This window comes from Pelecanus crispus, chromosome 2, assembly GCF_030463565.1.
Source record: "Pelecanus crispus isolate bPelCri1 chromosome 2, bPelCri1.pri, whole genome shotgun sequence".
NCBI classification, from domain to species: Eukaryota; Metazoa; Chordata; class Aves; order Pelecaniformes; family Pelecanidae; genus Pelecanus; species Pelecanus crispus.
The window spans coordinates 75,103,078-75,112,945 of NC_134644.1; positions in this window are offsets into that span (position 1 = coordinate 75,103,078).

Below are 9,868 nucleotides of genomic sequence, written 5' to 3' on the forward strand. Positions count from 1 at the left end.
TGTGCAGCCTTGGGTGGGTGCCACGGCAGCACATGAGAAAGCGCAGGAAGCGGGGATGTGGCCACAGCTGGGAGCAGCTCACCTGCTCAGCTGTATTTACTGTGGGACTGGCTGCAGCCTGTACAGTGGGGTCAACTAAGGGGATGGCAGGGAAGGCAAGGGGCTGCTGGCCCTGTAGCTTAATGAGGCTAATTATTCCCTTTCCCACAGATTTGGGCAGAAGGGCTCAGAAAAGCAGTTGTGTTTTGCCTCTTTCTTTCTGAGAAGAGAATGAGGTGCTGCTTAGGTAGCCTGGAGAAGCTGATTATTGCTTTTCTCACAGCGCTCTGCCTAAAGAGGAAGAGCCTTTGCCATCTAAACACAGTGGAAGGAAGAAAGACAGCCACAGGACTCAGAAGTCCAAAGAAATACTCCTACGCTGGTCCTTTTTGCTCAGGATACAGGATCAGCACAGACTTTACTATGTACTGCAGGTGAACTGACACGGCAAATGGGAAATGGGACCTGAATGAGATCCAGAGGATTAGACCTGAGCAAGGAAACTCAAAGGAAATTGTAAGAGAAGCTATTGAGGACCACAGGAATAAAGAGACATTTGGTAGTAGGAAAGTCAATTGTGTGCCCAGAGAATAGCCATCCTTTTGTAAGGACGGAGCTAACAGAACAGTGATTATGACTGTGCCTGAAGCAAACGTTCATGGTATTACTGAGATGTTTGACAATTTAGTCAAGGGAGCTCAAGATGAAAGCAAAACCTATCAGCACTGTGTGCGCTGCGGAAAAAAGGGAATGAATGGTAGCCTATATTTATATCACACCTTTCATCCTGAAGGATCCCAAAGCACTCTGCAAAACACGTATGGAAGTCACTTCTGCCTTTGCTGAAATATGGACGACAGGGATGAAACATGCCAACTCTTTTTAACACCAAAAACCAGCACTGCTGCACACAAAAAGGGAAAAACTGAGAGACAGGTAGACAACAACCAAAATGCAAAATAATAGACAATTTGCTAGGCAAGGATGTGCAAAAGCAGACCAAAAATATGCAGCATTTGAGGAAGTATTCATTATACTAATGCAAAAAGGCTGTAATCAGGATCCATGCCTTACTGACTCTGGGTGCTGCATACACACTGAGAGAAACAATGTTCTTGCTCCACAGAGTTTCCCAGCAAAGGCACTACATACGAGACTAAAATCCAAGTAGAGAAATTATCCTGAATTTAGCCCCTTGTTCCCTTACCAGAACAAAATCACTTAAATTCCTCTGAATTTTCTTGACAGAATGCATATATCTATGTACCACTTTTAAGGACTGTATTTCATTTTAGTTTATCCCTGGATATATTTTTTTAAACACATGTGTTCACAGGAAGGAGACAACAGCTGAAGAGGATCTGCTTTCTTCCTAAAAAGGAGGAGGGCAATTCATGAGATTTGATCCATCAGTTTCACATCATATTTCTCCTATTTGATTACTGAAATATCACAGACACCCAAACCACATGTTAGATATAAGCCATAGCTACAGATGTGCAACTACTGTGGCCTCACATACTAATAGTCTTCACTTTTTAAACAGCCTTGCAAAACTAGTGCCTATTTTACAAGCTCAGGCATTAAATTTTCTCTTCCCATTTTATCATAATGATATACAAGAATATTTAGCAAGGTTTTATTTGCTGTGGGAAAGAGAGGCAGCATTTTCTAGGTCATTTTAAGAGTATCTTTAACCTTAGGCAGTGAGGAATTATGGTAAGAACGGCATAGTGGTGACAACTGAGTTGATGTTAATCATGATCCTTGAGGTCCTTTCCAACCTGGTATTCTATGATTCTATTCTATGATAATCCTTATGCAGGTGTCTTTATGAAAAAGTGTGTGACAGCTCATAAATGCAGCAGCTTTTATCTAGATCCCATTAAACTCTTAAAATACAACAAAGGTCCAAGGCAATCTTGTTTTCTGTTTCCCCATGATAAATGCAAAATAACACAAGTTCTGCAGAAGCAAAACTCCCTGGCCAAAGCGTACAAGGTATTTAAAGTTGTGGGAAGTGTAATTTTAAACACAAAAGATGTAAAAACCTCATACTTATTGAGATTAAACGTGGAAAATTCCACTTCTAGTTATTAATTGCAATGATTAAAGTGCCTAATACAGTTCTAACATTTTGTAATAACCACAACATGGAGGGGTTTTGCCTGTAGATGGTGCAGTTGGGCAGCAAAGTTACTAAGTTTTTCTTTAAATAAAGATTAAATTGGGTTTGAAAGCTAGTCATTACCAGATCTTCATAGTTTAGAAACATTTTTCCAGTTTAAAATTTGTAGCAAGATTTCCACCTAACACAAAAATGTCAAGGAAAGCCCAGAAGATAAAGAAAATGCCATTTGGTTATATAATGGGGTTTTTTTAATTAATGATGTGCCTTTCATTTCTTTCATATAGCAATGGCAGTGTGCTTATTCAAACAGGCTGTGGGCAGCAAACCAAAGAAAAACAATTGCCAGAGTTAAAAGAGGCAATGTCCTGACCCTTCTCTATAAGCAGGAAATGGACTTTCAGGGCCTTAGTCTGTCTTATGCCCAAGGGACTGACCAAGTCAGTGGTGTCAAGCGCAAGAGAACTATTTTTTTTTTCTTTTCTGTGTTAACCACCTTGATCCTGAGCAACACAAACTCAGGGATAAACCAACAACTCACTAATTCCACAAGAACTAGGTTAACATGAAGGAAGCAGCATGTTGATACAGGTACATTAAAAATAAAAATTAAAAAATTAAGAGGCAAAAAGCAATATTAGTATTTGCACTGCCCCAGCAGTGCTGTGACTTCTCTATTGCATACTGTAAAATCAACTGCTGGCAAGAAAAACACTTGTGCAAAATTGCTTCTTTGAATCCAGTATTATCCCCTCTTTACATGAGCAGGCTGAATTGACAATGGATTCTTGGGAGTTTCTAGGCTAGAAATGACGGATGAAGCTCAAGTGCAAGCTTGCATCCAAGTCTGAATGCAAACACTGGGGGGAGGAGAGACTACGGCCAGACCCATTAGAGTCTGGCTTGTCACATAGTGAAATTGTCACGTACTGTCGTGACAGTAGGTGATTTGCTGACAAAAAATCATCAGCTGGTACACAGGCAACATCAGAAGTTCATTTTTGCTGAGTTCTTCTCAGTCCAAATCGTTCTGCAGTTGTGCACTATTGCTTTTATTTATTTATTTGGAAATATAATTCCTTATTTACTGATGCAGCTTTGCTATCTCACCTGCGTTGCTGTTTGGTCCAGTATCTTTTGGAAAATCCTGGTAAATCAGCTAATGTCCAGTGGGACAAAAGACCTCCATCCCCTCAATCTGAGATGGGGAGGCCAAGTAGGCAGGCTGTCTAATGAGTTTAGAGGACAACAGATGCAAAAACATGGGCATGCATGAGGCTCCAGGGCCAAAGAAAGATTCTGAAGGAGGAAAACACGAGAGGCCCTAGAAACGTCCACCCCTCCCAAAAGGAGTCCAAGAAGTCACGAATGCCACACCAAGGAACTTTTTCAGAGATGTAAGGAAAAAGAGTAGATCGGGTCCGTTGTCAGAGAGCCCCTTCCTTACTGAGCTTTGTGGTGTTGTGGATAACCACACTGGGTGCAGCTAGGAAGAGGCTGATGAAGAAGTGACTTTGTGGGCCTGCAGGTGATGTGTGTATACAACACAGAGACAAAACCTCATGAGAGCAGAGGAGGAGCTCGAACAGCGAACATGACATGGAGTCCTGCCAGGCTGAACATACCCTGAGATGAGAGTTGAGAACTCCTTTTTGGTTTCAGTACCAACCCTAAAAATGACCCTCTGTATGACTTCAGCCATGAGGGCTTACAACTCAAGGCCAAATTTCACTATGTTTTGGTGGTAACAAATCCTAGTGATGCTAATAGGAGTGAGTCTGCTGTATCTGCTGCCTGAAGTCAACGTGCTATAAATGCCAAATCAATGTAGGCTATGGCACTTTGCCACTTGTCTCTGATGAGTTCACTCCACAGACTATTTCTCCCTGTACTGGTATTAAGCAGGGACAACTCCACTGAAGACAGTAGAGTTTTACTGCTATAAAGCCAGTGTGAGATCATAATCAGAGTTCTGATGTGAAACTTGGATAGGACTTTGCTTCATCCCTGAATTTGTCTTTTCATGCCTTTGTCTTATGTAAACAAGCTTTACCAATGCTTATGACCATCAAATAAAGTATTTAATTACTGGAATTTTTAAAGCCCCTCGAGATCTTGCAAGGGAAGATACTCTGTAATGACAAAGTCATGTACAGAAGCACTGAATCACAGAGTGGCTGAGGTTGGTAGGGACCTCTCAAGATCATGTAGTCCAACCCCTGCTCAAGCAGGGTCAGCCAAGGCAGGTTGCCCAGGACCGCGTCCAGTCAGGTTTTGAATGTCTCCAAGGACAGAGACTCCACAGTCTCTCTGGGCAACCTGTGCCTGTGTTCCACCACCCTCACAGGAAAAAAAGTGTTTTCTTATGTTCAGATGGAATTTCATGTGTTTCAGTTTGTGCCCATTGCTTCTCGTTCTGCCAGTGAGCACCACTGAGGAGAGGCTGGGTCTATACCCAAATAGCAGCAACAGAAAACCTGTTCCATCCTGTGAGATGGCTTAAAATTTCCATGGAGAGAAGCTCACTTTCTTTTACAGTATGTGGGACTTGAAAGTAATTTACAGAAATATCAGGTCACAATGGATAGTATACAACAGGTTTTGTCCCATTTAAATAAAATCTACAGACCTTTTTCATAACACTAAAGCCCTGTAGTAAACCAAACTGGACCAGTGCATGGCCATAAGCTCTACCATCCAATGGTCCATACTCTTTAGTATCGCACTCCCTTGGATGACCTGGCCAGCTAGCACAGTGCCAGTAGTCTGAGGACCAGTTCAGGGAACAGCATCAGACTGTTTCCAATATGCAGTATGAGTGAAACCCCTTGAAGCTCCCATATGGCATCTAAACAGATGCTATATGTGAGCAACACTCTGTCTCTTGCCTTGCAGGGACAGAGATTGGGCTTGGTCCATTCTATTTATCAGCACAGACATATTCTAAACATATGACATAAGCCAAGGAAGGTTGGAGTCTCATTAATTATTAACTGATGTGATTACTTAGAATTAGCATTTGAATCCTGCTGAAATCAAATGGGAATGGATACTGTCACTTACTCCTAAGTAAATCATACCTTGAATGAGAGGTTGTCATAGTGAATTCAGTGTGGGCCCGGGATTCAGCTTATGATTAGCAGTCTACCCTAAGACCTTTGAATTTATTGAAAATACTTATGGCATACGAGTCTCTTCATAACAAGCAATCTTCATGCATGTGGCTGAAGTCTGCTTGACACAGCTGTGTAAGTCAGGGGTGTCAGCCCTGCTCCTCCCATTTCTGGTGGCTATCAAGGCCAGCAAAAGCCCTGGTGTAGATGCTGTAATACTAGTGATAGTTCAGAGAAACCCCCTTATCTCCACAAGCAAAAGAAATCTTCTGCTTGAGTTTGCAGGGTTTGCTGAGTTAGGTCTCTTGATCCATTGTCCTCATTTCAGCTGGGATAGAGTTAATTTTCCTCCTAGTAGCAGGCATAGTGCTGTGTTTTGGATTTAGTACCAGAAGAATGTTGATAACACACTGATGTTTTTAGTTGTTGCTAAGTACCGCTTATACTAGTCAAGGACTTTTCAGCTTCCCATGCTCTGCCAGGTACACAAGAAACTGGGAGGGGGCACAGCCAGAATAGTTGATCCAAACTGACCAAAGGGCTATTCCATACCATGTGACATCATGCTCAGTATAGAAACTGGGGGCGGTTGGCGGGGGAGCAGCAATCACTGCTTGGGCACTGTCTGGGTATTGGTCAGTGGGTGGTGAGCAATTGCATTGTGCATCACTTGCTTGGTATATTATTATTATCATCATTATTATATTGTTATTATTATCATTACTATTTTACTTTATTTCAATTATTAAACTGTTCTTATCTCAACCCAGGAGTGTTTCTCACTCTTACTCCTCCAATTCTGTCCCCCATCCCATCGGGGTAGGGGGAGTGAGCGAGCGGCTGCGTGGTGCTTAATTGCTGGCTGGGGCTAAACCACAACATCCATCTACTGGGAAATGCTATTCAGCATAAACATGGCCCAAATTCAAACAGAATAATAAAAGTGATCTAAATTTCTCGCAAAAAAACCAAGGCTCTTTTCCCAAATGCACTGCTTCTCCTTAACAGTGAAGATCTTCATTGCACATGTCCTGCAGCATCTTCTTCTTTCCAGATATGGGATTTTGCTGGGAAATTGTGACACACAGTTTGCGGGAGCACTTGCCAGCTGAGCAATGCTTTCACTACTGCTCACCACACTCCTTAAACATGCATGCTAGTTACGTTACAGGCTGTCTGTATGGAGCTATATGAGGATATAATATTTTCCTAGGAACCACAGCGAAGAAGTGAGCATGTGCCTTCAGTTGTGTCAGCTGTGCATCTGCTGCAGCCAGAGTTTCTCCTGATAAATAATGACAACCTCATTAAGCATTCACTGTAGAGGTGTTTCTGGTGCTTAGAAGTGCTCATACTTTAAGGTTATCACTGAATGCCTTTTTCAGCACCAAGGAGTTGGTGAGGAAAGTGTTCTTATTTAAATTAGAAGAAAACCAAGCACGGATAAAAAGGGCTGGTTTTAATGCCATATACAATTAACCTGGTACACCACAAATGGCTGACCTCCAGCTGGACTTCATCTCACTGATCACAGCCCTTTAAACCCAGAAGTTCAGTCAGTTTGCAATCCACTTCATTGCCCTTTTAGCTAGTCCGCACTTCAGTTTGTCTATGAAGATGTTACGGGAGTCTGTCAAAAGCCTTGCCAAAGTCAAAATAAAAAACATCCATTGCTCTCCCCTCATCCACCAAACTAGTCATTTCATCACAGAAGGTAATCAAGTTAGCTGAGCATGATTTTGTGTTTGTAAATTCATGCCAACTACTTCCAGTCACCTTCTTGTCCTTCATGCGTTTGGAAGTGTTTTCCAGGACTATTTGCTCCATCATGTTCCCAGGCATCAAAGTGAGGCTGACTGGCCTGTAGTTTCCCAGATCCTTCCTCCTTCTTGCTCTCCCCAAAGACAAGACTGACTTTTGCTTTTTCTAGTGCTCAGGAAGCCTTCCCCTGTCCTCCCCCCAACCTGATCCTGCTCTTCTGAGGGCAAGTCTTCACTGCTTCTGACTTTCCCATGGGTCTCAGAGGCCTGGGATTCCTGAGGCAAATCTTACAGGGAAGACCAAGGTGAAGATGCCAATGAGTACCTCTGCCTCTTCCATGTCCTTTGTCACCAGATGCCATTTGTGAACTCATTTCTCTTATGAAATACAACAGCGTTTACAATTACATTAACAGGATGAAAATCACAAGGACAACAATAACTCTTAGATAATCATAGGCTGAAGACAGATAGATACTTCTTCTTGAGACACAGTAATAACTATTTGCATTATTATGACCACTTCTCCCTCTTCTCAAAAACACCAAGTTCAGGAAACTGTCAGAAGACCTCTGAAGCTACACTGGCATTGGTCTTTTCAGCTACAGTGGCTGATAAGTTCTCTTCTGAGTGCATTGTTCCATCTGCTTTTAAGTATAAATATAAAACAACGAAGTAGAGAAAAGAACAGCTCTGAAAGAAAGTAGCTGGAATAATTTACATATGCTAATTTCTGAAATCAGTGATAGCTCATTTGCACTTACAGGATAAATACCAAAACTGTATACAGCCTGGCTGAACAGCTCTTTCTTCCATAGCACAAGGAGATAATATGGGATCACTGCAGGTATAAATAGGAATAGCAAAGATACATAATGACGTGATCTTCATTTCTGGCTATGATATTAATGTGATTACTGATCATGTCCTTTCTGGTGTTCATACTTCAGAAAGGACACTGAAAAAGACAGAGGTGGTTCAGCAAGAAACCATGATTTTAATTACAGGAAATACATCTTGAAGTAAGAAACTGGAGAATTTTGTAAATTTTCCAGATGACCAGAGCTGATCTGAGAGACCCAACCAGTCTGTTGATATATGTACATGGGGAAAATATTGGATATTAGCAGATACTGTAATCTACAGAAAAATAGCACTATGAGTTCTGTGAGTGGAGACTAATTAAAATAGGGGAAATGAAAAACAGCATCAGGCATGATTTTCTGGGGCTTACAAGTATCACTGCTAGCCTCCATCTCCGACTCCCCATGACAGTGCTGACCTTTTGCATTCACAGTGCAGCGCAGTGGCTTCTTTCTTCTCAGCATCACATGCCTGCCATGAGGGCAAAGAGAAGACATGGTGCCAGGCACAGACAGAAGGCATTTGTTTTTTCTCCATTCTCAATCCTCTGCTACAAGCATGCCACTTTCACAGAACCCATTCTCATCAGTACTCTCTGCTCCAGAACAAAATGTTTATTATTGAACAGTAAATGGTGGGAGATGTGGCTATCTGCCTGAAGGATAAATTTCAGTAGTTCTGTTGTATTGTTGAATCCAGTGGATAAACCACCGAGCGACTAGCCTTTGTTATGCAGATGAGACTAATTATAAAGGGTCCTGTTTCACCTGCATATTTCTGTGGGAAATACCCACAGTGGCAAGGCTCTCCTGGAACATCATCTGGAGTCCTGAAGCCTCAAGGCTTCCTGGAAACCAGACTCAAGACCCCTCAAGCTGGCCATTCAAAACTGCAAGCACTCAAATGCCATGCCTGCTGTGTAAAGCCCATGTGCTCAGTCATATCTGGGACACTTGGACAAAGAGGTGTAAAAGAGCTCTGCTGGAGGCAGGGTGTTGACCCGATGTGTGCAACTGTGAGATAAAGAAGAGAGCACTACCTCATCCTGCAATGTGTCTGAGGAAGGGAAGCCAGCCATGATCCTCCCGTGCTTGTTTCCAGTCACTGACAAGGCTTAGCTCATGCGCCTTCCAAAGAAGTCCAAATCTTACAACCCACTGACTTAATAATTAAATAGACTTCAAGGCTCAAAGCTCCTGTGAAAGTCATCTCATATGATATCTGGTAACCCTGTATTGATCCCTGTGCCAAAGGATGTAGATGGACCCAGCATGTGTAATTCTAGGGGGGGTTTGCGACTGCATGTTAAACAATGGCTAGCCATTGAAAATGGAGCAAAGTCACAAATCAGGCTCCTCTATGCTATGGAGGGCAAAAAAAAAAAGCTCCCTGTTGCTCCTCTACACGTACTAAAATAGGAAATTATTATGCAGGGGCAGCTCCAGGTGGCTGGTGCTGTGACTGCTCTCCTATGACCAACCAGCTGCACATTTCTCAACGTTTCTAACGCCGAAAACGCGCGCCAGCCCTCCGCTCTAGAGTCAGGTGGGGAACCACCTCGGGGGGTCCCAGGAGCCGGGCACCCCTCAGTTTTACCAGAGGGGGACGGGTTTGGCCTCACAGCGGAGCGCCCCGGAAAGTCGGATTTCCACCAGAGCCCAGGGAGACCACAGGCTGGCCTTTTATCAGGTTGGAGGCACAGCAAAGTTTGGGGCCGTGCCGCAGCCGCCCGAAAAACGCTGGGGAGCGTCGCCAGCCCCCGCCGGTGCGGCCGCCTCAGGGCCGCCCCCGCGCCGAGCGGCGGTTGGCCCGCGGCGGTTGGTCCGCAACCGTTGGCCCGCAACCGCCGCCCGGGGCGGTGGAAATGTGGGGCGGGCAAGATGTCAGCTCAGCGCCTCAGCGGCCGCCCGGCAGCGACGGGCTCCCACAGCCGGCAGCGGCGGCCGCCCGCTCGGTCACATGGA